The 15,656-nt window shown below is 45.7% G+C and overlaps 1 long non-coding RNA gene across 1 annotated transcript; it reads right to left on the reverse strand.

The window, feature by feature from the left end:
- Window positions 1-8,641: 8,641 nt before the first annotated feature.
- Window positions 8,642-10,756, reverse strand: LOC311626720. Its single transcript, XR_014795757.1, has 2 exons — window positions 10,106-10,756; window positions 8,642-9,416 (listed from the first exon to the last, which is right to left on the reverse strand). It is a non-coding gene; the product is annotated as an uncharacterized lncRNA (long non-coding RNA).
- Between the last annotated feature and the right edge of the window lie 4,900 nt (window positions 10,757-15,656).

Genomic DNA, 15,656 nt, shown 5'->3' on the forward strand with positions numbered 1-15,656 from the left:
CGAGCCGCGGTTTGCCAACCACTGCCTTAGACAGAAGAAATACAGCAGTGTTCAAGACAAGCATGGCACTGACCCAACGGAGCTTCAACCGAGACATGAAGCCATTAAACTTAAACAAACAATTATGCAAATTGGTATTCACGAAGAACAGTATAATTTGGCATTCACTTAACCGTACGAGGAGCTATGTGTGCCTGTTACGGGGAGACCTAAACTAGTCCTAGGGTTTATGGGCAGTTTCCCTAAAGAGGGGACATTTATTTCACTTAAGGTTTGAAAGGCGAATAAAAGTCAAGCAGACAAAGGCTCAGAATGGGGAGTGAACGTGTTGGACTCAGCACTGGCTTTCTGAGTAGGGAGGCTCCTTTCTCAGATTGTTGCATCGAAATAAAATATTCGAAGGCCAAGCTATGATTTAGAAAAAAACATGCACTGGAAGTCTTACCACTTGCAGGGCCACAGACATACACGGAAGAAATACATTATGGAACAGCCAGAAAATGCTGACATTGGAACAAGAACACACATATTTATATATGATATTTTGAAGGATTATAAAATTAAGATATGGATAATATTATAAAACTAGAGGCCCGGTGCATGAAATTCATGCACAGGGGGTTGTGTTCCTCAGCCCAGCCTGCACCCTCTCCAATCTGGTACCCTCGAGGGATGTCTGACTGCCTGTTTAGGCCCTATCCTGGGGCAGCCATCATGTGTGTTGGAGTGACGGTCAATTTGCATATTACTCTTTTATTAGGTAGGCTATTCAGTAGCTGAACAGGACTGTGTACTGATTAATAGGAGCAACCTGGCAGATGTTTGTGTTTTCCCACTGGTGAGAGGTCTGGGCTAATGGAAACTGATGTTGACATAGAAATGTTGCTGCTAAGACTGATGTGGGAATTGAAAGCATTTCTCCTCGGTCCAGGCTGCAGTCTTACTAAACGATGTCTCCACCGGCTCAGTAGGCCTCACATCCCCTTGAGAGAGAAGGCAAGTCCTGCCTGACATGTCACAGGGATGTTCCAGGGAGCTGCCCTGCCCCTGCAACCTCCTGACTCCACACACACCTTCAGCACCGTCCCCTGAAACGCAGTGAGTCCTCCCCTGGAGCTGCATTGACCGTGCAGGTGAGAGGCGTGTGAAGCCTAACGATACATGCATGATGTGCATGTCTTTGAAAGACATCAGCTGTTCCATTTCACAGGGACTTTACCAGGTTAGGAAATCCGTAGGTAGAATGACTGAACCCCAATATTTTCTTGCCACACAGGCCATGGGGGGTGCAGGGTGCCCCTGCTGTCATCCAGGCTGTGCTTCCGAACATGGCTGCTGAGCCGTTGGCTGCTATTTCTCTTACATGGCTGCTGGTCCCTGGTCAGACAGATCTGAGGGTCCAGGAGAGCGTTCTGAGGACTCTGAAAGGTCAGGGTGACCCGGGGGTGAGTCAGCCCCTGAGGACGCCAGGAGCCTTCCCATCCTTCAGTCTCCACGTCCAGTGCACGGAGCCAACGGTGTGAGACGCTCAAACGCAGCCACCGGGGAGAGACCGGCTGTGTGTGCTGGTTGGCAGCCTCAGGCTTTGGCCTTCAGAGGCCAGCAAAGCAGGGTGGGGAGCACAGTGTGGAGGAGGGAGGGCCTGGGCGAGGTGCTGATGAGCGCAGGGAGCCAGATGGAAGGTCCCGGGAAAGAGCCGGAAGGTCCTGGGAGTGACTGATCTCGGGCCAGGAGCTCTCAGCAGTGACCTGGGTGCCCCGGGCAAACATGGCAAGGGAGAGTCTCTCTGCTCACTTCCCTGCACCCGCCCCCCCAATCTGTTTCTCTCTAAGTCTACAACCATCTAAAGCAGGAGCTTTGGTTGACTTTGTGAACCACTTTCATCCAAATCGGCACTATTTCCCTTCATTTCTATAAATATTCCCTACGGGTTACAATATTAGATAAGTTCTAGATGCTTTTAGATTCAACAGAAAGTCAATTCAATATAAGCCAAGGAACTGAGTCAGGGACAGGGAAACCATCTTAGAAAGTCAGTCCCGGTGATTTTGTAAACAGTCAGCAGGGTGGTGGTGATAACAATGCCTTCCCTTTATCCAGTAGGTTTTCCAGAACTTTCACAGCAACCAGAACTTCCACACAAACCCCAGGGAGGGGAATGGAACAAGAGTTATCATCCACATTGTACAAATGAGGAAACTGAGGCTTAGAGGGACTGGTGTGGCCAAGGAAATCCTAAGGGGTAATGCCCGAATGAGAAGCCAAGCTTTGTCACTTTCCCATTATTCAACGCCACCTCTCCCTCCACCTTACCGAACTCACCCAGGGCTGCTTTTAGTTTGAAAGGAAAAAGGGAAGAGGGGGATTAGGGAAACAGCTTCAATATTGTAAGAATTAAAAATAAAAGCAAACACCAGTGTGGGCCGTGCTTGGCTCACCAACATGCGAGTTACCCAGTGCTTCGTGGGGGTGGAGAGGAAGTGACCTGGCGAAGATGGGTGCCGTCCACCCTCGTCCATGCTCAGCGTGGAGCCCGAGAGGCGAGAATAATTCATCCTGGGCTAAATAGCCATATTGTGTGTTCTGCTGCCCGGTGACATTTCTAATAGCCTGCCTCCCACCCCCTCACCAAGAACACACCTCCCACCTCTCCTCTTAGTTTCCAAACATGAGGTCTGAGTCGGGTGCCTGTCAGGTCCTTGGTCTTGTGCTTGCTGACTTTCCCCCGGGGGCTGAGGTGCCTTTACCCATCCATGGAGTCAATGCATACGACTTCTTTCCTTTTAGTGTTCTCAAGAAGGACTGAGCAGTGATCAGCTCACTGAAATAGGACAAAACATGCTTACTATTCGGGATCACTTTGTCCCTAATATAATGGAAAATGTTCTTGTTAGAATTCACAATTTGAACAAAAATTCCAGTGATGACATATTCATGCAAGAATGCAATTTGTTGTGTGGCTACTTAAAGAAAATCCTTTAATTCGTATACTTACTTCGAATGTTTACCACTGAGGGTTAGGTACACTTACCAAACTACAGCTTGACTTAAAATTCATACTTTCCTATTGGCTTGATGGGCAAAAAACAATAACTTTATCTTAAGAATAAAGAAGTCTATTTTTTTTAGTCCTTGCCCAAGGATATGTTTATTGATTGTAAAGAGAGCGGAAGGGAGACACATTGATCGGTTGCCTCCCGTATGGCCCTGACTGGGGATCGAACCAGCAAACGTAGGTATGTGCCCTGACCAGGAATTGAACCTGAAACCTTTTGGTCCACAGGATGACTCCAACCAACAGAGCTGCCAGGCCAGGGCAATCTGTATGAATATGTATGGAGGGGGAGGTGCGTAACACAGCAACAGAAGGCCTTCAAGCGAGCATCTGTGCGCGCTCTGGCCCTGAGCTGCCAGCCAGCCTGGAATCCAAGGCAGGGATTCCATTCTCTCCGCTGCCTTTTCCATTCTTTCTGCTGCCTTCAGAGGGAACATCACTAACCCCGGAGGAAAGCTGGAAGCTACAGTGAAGGCTGAGGACACGCAGGGGTCATTTCTCCCTGAAACAAGGAACCGTCCTCCATCAGGCAGGAAATTGCACAACTTCTTGGAATGTAAGTCAAACTTCCAAAACAAACAACTTAATTTTTTTTCTATAAAAAAAAAAAAAAGTGAGAGCACGCTGAAGCAGCTTTACATGTTCCATGGTAGTGTCTGAGACGCAGAGAATAAGAGTGCTTGGGTGGTATGGTGCCATAAGTGCTGGAACAAGAAGAACCGTATTCTAAACCATGAAATGTGGAATTGTATCTTTAATTTTTTAAACGAACCCTTTTTAATTGAAAAACATGCTATCAAAATGCGTAAAATCCAAGTGTACAGGTTGACAACTTGTCATAAGGAGAACATGTCCATGTAACTACCAACAGGGTCAAGATTGACAACCCCACCAGCATCTCAGAACTGCCTCCTGGCACCCCACCCCCTCTCCTCCATTCTCTCTGTCCACAGGAACCACTACCCCCCCCCCCATTCTCTCTGTCCACAGGAACCACTACCTTCTAACACCAAGGATTCCACTGGCCTCTTTTTGACGCGAGACACATTCCTATTGTTGCGTGTAGCATGTTGGCTCTATGCTGCCTGTGCCCCTTGTAGCACTGTGCCGCCATCTGGTTATGAATTACTTTCTACAATGGAGGCATATTTAGCTCATGTCCTAGTTTGGCTATTATGAATAATTGTGTGAAAATTCTGCAGTTCAACAATTTTGGGGCTGACCAGCATGGCTCAGTGGTTGAGCATCGACCTAGGAACCAGGAGGTCAGGGTTCAATTCCCGGTCATGGCACACGCCTGGGTTTCAGGCTTGATCCCCAGTGTGGGGTGTGCAAGAGGCAGCCAATCAATGATTCCCATCATTGATGTTTCTGTCTCTCTCTCCCTCTCCCTTTCTCTCTGAATTCAATAAAAAAAATATTTAAAAAATATCTTTTATTTAAAAAAATTGGGGTGGGAGATGCATATTGCTGTTTGGTGCATTCGTAGATGAGAATGTCGTTCAGAACAGCTGTGTGTGTACGCAGGGCTGACAGTTCCAGTCACTGTGTCAGTTTACACTCTCATCACATTCCAGTCGGCTCCTGTCGTCCTCGTCCCTAAAGTACTCATTGGAGCATTTTTATCGCTTGAATTTGCATTTCCCTGGTGACTATGTGAAGACATTTTTCACATACTTACCAGCGATTTGGAAATTCATTCTTGTGAAGTGGCCTGCTTAAGGCTCTTCTCCTTTTTATTAAACTCAACTTCTCTTTGCTTCCTTTTTCTTATTTTCTCTCGAGACTTCTTTGACCCATGGGTTACTTAGAAGTATGTTGTTGGATTTCTGAAAATTTAGGGTGTCTAGTTTTGTAACTGGACAACCAAGGGGTCCGGGATGCCTGTCACTACTTGATCCACTTAAGCAGAGACAGGGTTGAATCATATATGAGTGTTTATTCCAATACCGTGAGCAGCCTGGGAGAGCAGCAGGTCATCCATAAAAATCTGCTCTGCCCCACCTATAAGCCAGCTGCTTCTATTGAGTAGAAGGACAAGAACTGGGTAGAAGTGGGAATTGCAGGTACGAGAAAGTGGGTAAAGTACAATATAATAGTTACAGGTTACAAGTCATGTGGGCTGGTGGCGTGTCTCAGGACCAGACTACAGCCAATAGGGGCTGGGGGTTGTAAAGAGCAAGTGCCTCTGGAATATATATTTTTTGGCCACAAGGTTGTCAATCTTTCCATAATAGGCAGTTCTTGGAAGAAGAATGGACTGCATTCTGATGTGAATTCCCATGCCCCATGTCCCAGGGCGTACAACTCCCAGACAGGTTCAAATGTGCTTTCTCTAATCAGAACAGAACCATCATGTTAACAGAGCATGATTAACACACACACACACACACACACACACACACACACACCCAGCTTCCTCTCCCTAGTGACTAGCCTTCTTGGAGTTACTTCAGCCCAGGAACATGACTTGCTTTATAGCCATGTGAAGACATTTTACACTGTAACCAAATGACTGTGAAGTGTTTTCCCATGTCTCATCATAGTTGATCCTCACAGAAGTCCTGGAGTAGGTAGATAGGAGACTCTATGGGATCTTATTTTCTTTTCATTAGCCGGAAAACAGAGATTTAGAAAGTTTAGAAACTTGACCCGACTGAAAAGAGGTAAGAAATGGTGAAAATGACTTCAGGTTTTCTCACTGCACAGAATATAGTCAAACACTGCTGCAGTTAAATATTTTACCCTTTATTCTCCCTGTGTGATCTACAATAATAATCTTCTTCGTGTTGATATTTACTGCAGTGCTGCTCACACTTACCTGAAAGAGAAGTTGGGGTGCTTCACTGGGCTGGAAAAAGTTTAGCTAAATCAGAAAGCAGGTCCAATTAAGCAAGTTTATTCTATCAATATATCTATAAAAGACTAAGTTGATTTATGCATGCGAGATACATATAAAGCTGGTGCCAATGGCATGTGTGTGTTTCCATCTGTCATTGTTGATCATGAATTTGGTTGACTCTTCTATTATAGAGGAAGGGCAAACAGCAATATTAAAATATTTCTTCTAATTAATTTCCTTTCAATGTGCATGAATTTGTGCACCAGACAACTAGTTTCTTATGATTGTAGCTGATCCCCAATATTCTATTTTTGCCCTAACAGTTCTAGAGGTAAAGGAAGGGCCCTTGGAACTTTGGAGTGAGGAAGCTAATGGTGATTTCCTTGGGGGGGAAGGAGAGTGAATAGGGAAGGGGGTAAAGGCATGGGAGTGCTCCCAGGAGGAAGAGCGCACTGGGTCCTCGTCCTAAGGGTTTAAGGGTGGAGGTGTTAGGGGATGCCCCAGAGGAAGATCTCCAAGAACAGTCAGCACTTTCCAGGTGTGTCCTCTCAGGGCTGTGGTCTCCCCTGATTGGCTGGCACCAGGGTGGGGTCAGTATCCAACGCGGCTGGTCCTGAGGGCAGCTGGGCTGGTGTTGCTGCTTTCCTGGGCCTGGAGCTGACATATAACTGAGGCCTAGATGCTGTCTCCAGGGGGAAAGTTCAGGGGTCCAACCACATGACCATCCATATGGTAGGGGAGAAAAGGTCACCCTGGGGGTGAGGTCCCACCCTACAATTGTCCTTGCCCGAGAGGTTTCCCACCCTCATGACCTTTTGTACCTGGCCATAGTCATTGTTTTGCTCATGTCTGTCTAACTGCCTGCTACACTTTCATCAAAGAGCTGTGAGCTGTATCTTTTGGCTTTTCGTCTCTGGAGCTAATACCTCTGTGAATGAGATAGCAGTCCAGGCTAATTGTTCCGTAGGGTATCCTGTATATATGTGTGTATATATAGTTGAGTTGGCACCTTTGCTGAAAAAAAAGACCATCTTGACTGCACTGTATGATCCTCCCTTAGACATTAATTGAGCGTAATGGCGTGGGGAGATCCTGAGTTCTCCATTCTGTTCCGTTGACCTACGTGCCGCTCTTGTGCCAGCACCAGGCTTTCTCCCAGTGATGGCTTTGTAGTGTAATTTGATGTTCAGTGTTATGATCCCTCCAACTCATTCTTCTTTCTCAAGATTGCTGAGGCCATCCAGGGTCTTTTATGGTTCCATATTCATTTCTGGAGTGTTTGCTCTGGATCTGCGGACTACATTGCTGGTATTTTAATGGGGAGTGCGTTGAATCTACAGATTGCTTTGGGTAGCATGGACATTTTGATTATGTTAATTCTCCCAATCCATTAACCCGGAATGTCCTTGCATTTGTTTGTACCTTCTTCTATTTTTTCCCAGTCTTTTACCTCCTTGGTTAAGTTTATTCCAGGCCATCATCTTGAGGTTGTTTTTGCGATGGTAGACAGCACTGTGTCTGTCGTTTCTCTTTCTGAGACTTCATTATCGGCGTATGCAAGTGCTGTCCCAGTCCGCCTTTGGTTGCTCCCAAATACATGTTCCTTTAAAACATTCGGAGACGGAGTGAAGTCACTCTGCGCTTTTTCTAAGGACTATTTTTAGACTTCCGTTGAGAGGTTTGTGCAGGTGGTATGTCCATCGCCACCCTTCACTGATTTCCCAGGAAAGCAACGGCAGCCAGGGGCGATCTGGTCTGCTGCTCTGGCAGTTGGACAGTGTCGCTGGGATAAACGCCGCAGGAAGGACTCCGGGCCGCACGCTGAGGAGGGCCTGCACCTTGGCTCCAGCACAAAGCACACCGCGAGCTCAGCCAGGTTCCCCTCACTGCCCAGGGAGTCTCCGAGGCAATGACTCAGCCCGGGCAGCTGCAGGGAGGGCAGCCGCGCCCGCCGCTGGGCACAGCCATGGGTTGCAATTGCCTTGCTGGCTGGATGGGAAATGGATGAGCATTTATTCCAAAGTGGTTTTATGTGCCCACTTTCTTTGTAGCTTTAACCATAAAACTCACTCTGCTATTTGATTCTTAGAGATAAAATAAACTGCCAATTCCAGCCATTTCATTCTTTCCCCCAGTGACAATAATCGCTATGGGAATTTAGTTATTTAATGCCACCAGGAATCCAATGTCACCGATCAAATCTAAACAGTCACGTCACAAAACCAGGGTCATACTGAGTGGACATGCATTAATAGTCTACACAACATACCATCACAGCAGAAAAGGAATCAAATACAAAATTTTCCTTGATTTTTGGTGGTTTCCAGATTCTACGGTACAGATAACAAAAACAAAACAAAACAATACAAAACAAACAAACAAAAAAACACCAAAACAAAATGAAATCAAACAAAAACCTAGAAAAACAGATTTTAAGTGTTATCAATAAAATAGTGAAAATTGAATAAGCCTTTGTGTTTTTATATTGGGCTGAAGACTTAAAACATGAAGCTAGCCCCAATCTGTCAAAAATGACAGCTCAAGCCCTAACCGGTTTGGCTCAGTGGATAGAGCGCCGGCCTGCAGACTCAAGGGCCCCAGGTTTGATTCTGGTCAAGGGCATGTACCTTGGTTGCAGGCACATCCCCAGTAAGGGGTGAGCAGGAGGCAGTTGATTGATGTTTCTCTCTAATCAATTTTTCTGACTCTCTATCCCTCTCCCTCTCTGTAAAACAATCAATAAAAAATGACAGTTCAGTAGTTATCATGACTAGACAGGCTTTCCTACAGTAGAACTGGAGGCCTGGCCACCCAGCAAAGCCTCTGGGGTTAATTTCTCAACGCAAACATCATCATTCAGCAGTCACAGGAACTTGGAAACATACTTGGAGTTAAGACAGGGATGAAAAATGACACACTAGTCCATCTCGTTTCTGACCTGTCACATAGAGCCACTGGGCGCAAATGCCGCCGAAGCCTGCTCCCCAACATAAAATGCCAACGAGAAGAGCAGAATGGGTTCCGCCCTCGTGGCCGGTGTCCTGCGGAGTTCTCTCTCACTGTGTGCCCAGGCGAGGCTCAAGCTCCGTTAACTTGCTTCTCTGGAGTGTAATTAACAGAGCACAAAATCATTAACTGGTATAGGCCAACCCCACATGCTCGGCACACCTTTCAGACAGAAGGAAACATGCCCCCATCCTCAGTTCTCTGTGCCATGTCATTCCTGGCTGACATCGCTGTCCGCATAGAAAGAACAGGGAGCTGTGGACCAGGTCTTGTGCTTTTCCCCAAGGCTAGCGTGCAGCCCGTGTCCACACCGCTGCCCTCGGGGCAGGCAAACACGGGGAGCGCCGTGCACAGGAGGCGAAGGGCAGAGCTAATTCCACAAAAGACATCCTCAATCAGGCACGAAGACGACCTACGACCAACATGACTCTTCTTTCTTCAGCGAAATCTCTGAAGGAGCCGACTTCTCTCCGAACTTGAGTTTTTGTTCGATTCTCTTTCCTGGGATCCTCTCTGAAATCAATAAAAAATATTTTTTTTAAAAAGAATAAGTATTGTCCTAGCTGTTTAGCTCAGTGGATAAAGCATCAGCCTCAGGACTGAAGGGTCCTAGGTTCGAATCCAATCCACATGCCTGGATTGTGGGCTTGATCCCCAGTGGGGGGCATGCAAGAGGCAACTGATCAATGATTCTCTCTCATCATTGATGCTTCTATAATATCTCTCTCCCACTCCCTTCCTCTCTGAAACCAATAAAAATATGTTTAAAAAAAGAATAAGTATTACTTAAAGTGAAAGCAATTACATTTCTCTAAACAATATTTATTCCTTTTTTCTTCAAATATATGTACTACATACTAAGTTATAATAAAGTAGCATAATATGGCAATTACGTGTTGTTTATTTACATAACATCATATGTGTATACATTGCATGGATATACATATTTTTCATGTCCATGATACATGTTCATGTAAGTGAATTTAAAAATCGCCGTTTAAATATTTTCAAACCTTCACGTGTACTAGTTCTCCTTTCTTCCAGCGTCTCCACCATCGCAGTGTCAGCCTGGTTGTCATTAGGAGAAAGCCTCTGTCCCGACATTCCTCCCTCCCTGTGCTGAACGTCTCCTCAGTGATGACGTCACCGTGGCCTCAAAGTCACAGGCCTGGCCATGCGTGTGCTTCTGCCTTTCCACTCACCGAAGCGAGGACACCTGCGCGGGGAGAACTGAAACACGATACGGGAGAGTCCCGTGCGGTCAGGAAACAGGACACGGAGGCTTCAGGCTGCGTTTCCCGTCGGAGCTAAAGCCGGAGTCGGGTTTGCGATTCCTGCACGTCCAGGCCCCACCAGGCCGGACTGCACCATCGAGGCCCGTTTCCTGCCCGAAGTCAACGCCGGCCCAGGCCCGGGGCTCACAGCGTCCCTGACCCCAGACGGTAGTCACCACCCAGGTCTGGGGACTTGTTCCAGCCCAGTCCCGTGGCGAGGGAGCTGGGCGTGTGGCCTGTTCGGCCGTCTAAGGTTTGCTGCTGAGCGGGACGAGTGACCGTCCCCTCGGCCGGCTGAGGCCTGTGCCCCGGCGCCGAGCCCTCCTGTCCGCAGCCTCCGTGCTCCTCGCTCTGCGGAAACACGAGTCAGGCAGACAGTGTTTCTCTGGGAACACAATGGTTTGCGAAAGCCTGGTTATAAAACTCCGAGCCAAGTTGGAACGGAGTCGCTGGGAACCAGGGAGGCCATTTCAACATTTAGGAAAATCCTCCACATAAAACTGGAGCTCCCGCAGAGTCTGGAGACCGTGCTGGCCACTTCCTGCCATGGAGAGCGGACCTGGAAAGTTAATTTAGTGTCTTCAGAGAGACGCGAGAAGGAATAAATAGGAGATGCTTAGTCAAGAGCGCCAGTTAGTCATCAGAATACTTTTCTGCCTATGACAGATCCGTGTGGTTTAAAATGGTCTTTTTCTTTATGCATGTGGTTTTCTGGGCTCTGTGTGTGTGTGTGTATGTGAGTGTGTGTGTGTGTGTGTGTGTGTGTGTGTGTGAGAGTGTGTGTGTGTGAGTGTGTGTGTGAGAGTGTGTGTGTCTGAGTGTGTGTGTGTATGTGCGTGTGAGTGTGTGTGCGCGTGTGTGTGTGTATGTGTGAGTGTGTGAATGTGTGTGTGTGTGTGTGTGTGTGAGAGTATGTATGTGTGAGAGTGTGTGTGAGTGTGTGTGTGTGAGTGTGTGAGCAGTTGGGAGGGAACAGGCCTGCAAGGGAGGGCAGTTGGGGGTGACCATGTCTGCAGTGGATGGCAGTTAGGGGTGACCAGGCCAGCAGAGGAGGGAAGTTGGGGGCTACCAGACCTGTAGGGAAGGGCAGTTGGGGGGACCCAGGCCTGCAGGTAAGAGCAGTTGGGGGTGCCCAGGCCTGCAGGGGAGGGCAGTTAGGAGCAAACAGGCCTGCAAGGGAGCAGTTAGGCATCAATCAGGCTGGCAGGGGAGTGGTCAGGGTTGGTCAGGCTGGCAGGCAGAGGCGGTTAGGGGCAATCAGGAAGGCAGGCAGGCAAGCAGTTGGGACCAGCAGTCCTGGATTGTGAGAGGGATGTCCGACTGCCCGTTAGGCCTGATTCTATTTGTCTTCTTTGATTTCTTTCAGCAATGTTTTTGTAGTTTTCAGTGTACAAACCTTTTACTTCCTTGACTAAGTTTACTTCTAAGTCTTTCACTCTTTTTGATACTAATGTAAATAGAATTATTTTCTTTGTTTTAATTTCATTCCCCTATGGCAGCCATCATTATTCTCTATGTCTATGGATTTGTTTCTATTTTGTTTTGCTTATTCATTTGTTTTGTTTTTTATTAGATTCTACATAAAATAAAATCAATTAGATATTCATCTAATATCCATTTTCACCCACTGCTACACATCTGTATTTTTAAGTTGATTTATTTATTGAAAAAAATCAGGTCTTGTATCTTATGGAATTACTCAATGTGTCTCTCTCAAATTGCTGTTTTTCTCTCAAATTGGTATTTCTCTCTCTGTGTGTGTGTGTGCGTTCCTCCCCCTCTCTCCCACTCTCTCTCAAAAAAAAAAAAAAAAAAAATCAATGGAAAAGTATCCTCAGGCAAGGATTAATAATGAAAATAGCTTTCCCTTATAACTATTTGGTTAGCCTAAACTATAGTCCACAAAATAAAGAATGTATACTTAGGTCTTTCCTTTACTTTTCAATATTCCAAACAATGAGTTCAATGAGGCCATAGAAAGCTCTATAAATGTTTGAGTTTTTAAAGATCAATGTTAACTTATAATTTTTATGTTTCTGATATGCTTCAATTAATTCAATTGCTGTTCTTTCTTAAGTTCAATTGTCCCATACGTGGACAGAGTTCCCTTCAAGTTGGCACCTATTTCATCCTGATATGACCCTCACTGATATTTGATGGTTTTATGTTCGATAAAAAGGGATCTCAAGCTCAAGTTGCCTGAAACATTATTCGGTGTTCCCTGTCCCAGGTCTGTAATCCACCTTTTCCGAAGAACCCGGTTTGTTTTAGCAGAAAATATTCCTTAGAAAGCGCAGGCTGAAGGTCAGCGTCCGTTGGCCTTTTTAAAACATTAGCTTTAGTTTGTATTTTAGCAATAAATAGGGTGGTTATACAAAAAATAATGAAATAAGCAGAAATATATTGTGTATGTATCAACTACACTATTAAATTCACTCTACATCTAATGAAAATAAACGATAAATATTCAGCTTGGGAAAGAGCGTGTGTTTGTTTTAGTTGGTTGATAACACAGATGCCCAAGGCGCTCATGTTTTCTATGACATAGTTGCTCCAGCTGTTGCTTATATTACACAGCTGTTCTCAGAGTTTTCCATTTTCTATAGCACAACATGGGGGCACATATTTCCAACAGTTGCACTGTTCATGGCTCTCCAGTGAATAGACAAACATCCTGCAAATGGCATGACCTAGCGCGTTGCGGACACACGGGCGGGACAGGGATCAAGGAGCCGCTGGGTCTTAGCTCTCTGTTGACTAACTATGTACTGTCAGTGACCAATGCAAACCAGCACATGCACAAAAACTCATTAAAACGAAAGGGAGAAGCTTGACTTAAATACAGTGTGCGGGAAAAGAGTGAATGTTTCTGAAAGTCATAAAAAGTGGTTTATGTTCTTGAAATAGTTGAGCTACTTCTTAGACATACAAGGACACAACTGTTTTTAGTAGATTTTGTTGGATAAACTTATTATAAAGAACTAGGCCAGGTTGGTGTGGTTGAGCATCAACCTATGAACCAGGAGGTCACGTTTCGATTCCCGGTCAGGGCACATGCCCAGGCTGCAGGCTCCATCCCCAGTGTGGGTGTGCAGGAGGCAGAACTCACAAAGGTGAAAGGCCCTGTCAGAAGGCTCACGCCGGCTGAGGGTGGCATGCAGAAGTGCAAGTGGCCCAGGGCACTGCATGGGGAGCCCTCAAGCCTGAGGGACCTGCAGGTGGGCCTCGGACAGCTGCGCCTTCTGCGGCCTGGTGTGGGCTGGGCTTGAGCTGGGCATGGTCCTCGCATCAGCTGTGACTCCGTGACACCAAACTGTTCATGTTCTAGAAAGAACTTCACAGAGACCTACATGGGTTGTGTTCCACGGACCTCACCCTCCCTTTACCCATCACACATGTGCTCACCCATCTTACAGAGCAGGGGCTGTGAGAGAGCACACAGGCTTCCGTTATCCATGTGTGTGCACACGGACAGGCTGCCTGAGCTCCCCTGCTCCTGCGGAGGGTTTTATACTCACAGCGGGGAGTAGATAGATACACACATAGTTTTTCACCCCTAGGGAAATAATTTCCAGGGTAATGCATTCTTGTAATGAGGTGTGGGGGTGATGTTATCCTCTGGGTAGTAATTGAAAGACAGTAGGACGTCTCTCTAGCTGGCCTAGTAGTAAAAATGCTCCAGCAGCCCGGCCATGTAATGAATCGCCTCCGTTGTATTAAATAAAATTTTGTTAAATGGGTGAATTAAAGAATAAGACTCGTTAGTTAAAAGCTCTATTATGAGCCCCCAGTGTATTCCTCTAGCTAATTTCTTTTTAAATTGTTATGTTCAAGGTGACATTTTGGTTCCTGTAAAATATTGAGATTGAATCCTGGTGGGTGTGGCTCAGCTGGTTGGAGTGTTGTCTCCTGCACTGAAAGGTTGTGGGTTCAATTCCCAGTCAGGGCACATGCCTAGATTGTGGGTTCAGTCCCTAGTTGGGGTGCATACAAGAGGCAGCGTGCTGATGTTTCTCACATCAATGTTTCTTTCTCTCTCTCTCTCTCTCTCTCTCTCTCTCTCTCTCTCTCTCCCTTCCTCTCTATGAAAATACAAAAAACAACAAAAACCTTAAAAAACATACAGAGATTGTGGTTCATAGTCATTTTTAATCAAATAAAAGTCTTATTGGAAACTTATTCAAACAGTTTAACGTTGGTATTTATTTTTCTGGTGTCAAAGTGCTAATGGCTATTGTAATCTGGTGAGTCTGAGACCACAGTAACCAGCTGGTGAGACATCTCTGCGGCATCTGCAGGGGCACTCTGCATAGTAAGCACCGACTGGGCCAGACCAGAGCTGCCCGGAGACAGAGACCAGAAAGCCATGATGAAGTCATTCCGAGTCCCCCGCTGAGTCATTAGCGATGATGTAGAGGGGATTGGACGGAAATGACGCAGAGACCAATGCGTACACGACTTTCAAATACCAGGAACTCTCAGTCAGCACCAATGGACAGAGTGTTCAAGCCAAAGGGAACGTGCTAAGCAAGTGCGATGTTTTTGTCTTAAAATGTGGCAGGTAGATTAAAATGATGTGCCATTTTTTTTGGTCATTTTACACAATTAAAACTTATGTATTTCTAATACCATAAAATCAAAGACGCGTGTCCATTGCAGAGAATTCTGGGAAGAATGAAGCGTGCAAATATCCCCTTCTCCATTTTGATAAATTCCCCCTCTCATTTATGAGTTTCCCCTCTCTTCCTCCTTAACATTAGCATCACAGGAAAATTATGCAGATACATAATATCATTAAATTATGTTAAATAGATAACATTTAAAAGAAAATGGGAAACACTAGATTTGTTTTTTAGTGGTTCTAAACTAGCCTCATTTCTAATCTCATCGAATCTATCATCTATTTATCTATTGATCACTGTGCTTCAATAATGATATGAGCGCTTTTAAAAATGGACAAATATAACATGTCTAAAATAAATATGTACATAAAGTTATACACATATTTCCATAATTATTCTAAAAAGTCCAATCTAACTATTCTTAAAAATAAGGCCGAAATCGGTTTGGCTCAGTGGATAGAGCATCATCGGCCTGCAGACTGAAAGGTCCTGGGTTCAATTCTGGTCAAGGGCATGTACCTTGGTTGCGGGCACATCCCTAGCAAGGGGCGTGCAGGAGGCAGCTGTTCGATGTTTCTCTCTCATTGATGTTTCTAACTCTCTATCCCTCTCTCTTCCTCTCTGTAAAAAATCAATAAAATATTTATTTTTTTAAAAAATAAGAACAAGTTTCAGGGAAATTAAGTTGTGCCAACCTCTGGATAAATATGGCATACACGTCCGCGGCAGTCCACACTTCTCTGCTGAGATACAGAAAGAATGCTGATTGGGTGACCTCAATGCTGATTGGGTGACCTCAATCAGCATTGAGGTCACCCAATTACCAGGAGATGGGGATAGAAGTTATATTTCTAAAA

The sequence above is a fragment of the Pipistrellus hanaki genome (genome assembly GCF_964339955.1).
Source record: "Pipistrellus hanaki genome assembly, chromosome: 8".
Classification (NCBI taxonomy): Eukaryota; Metazoa; Chordata; class Mammalia; order Chiroptera; family Vespertilionidae; genus Pipistrellus; species Pipistrellus hanaki.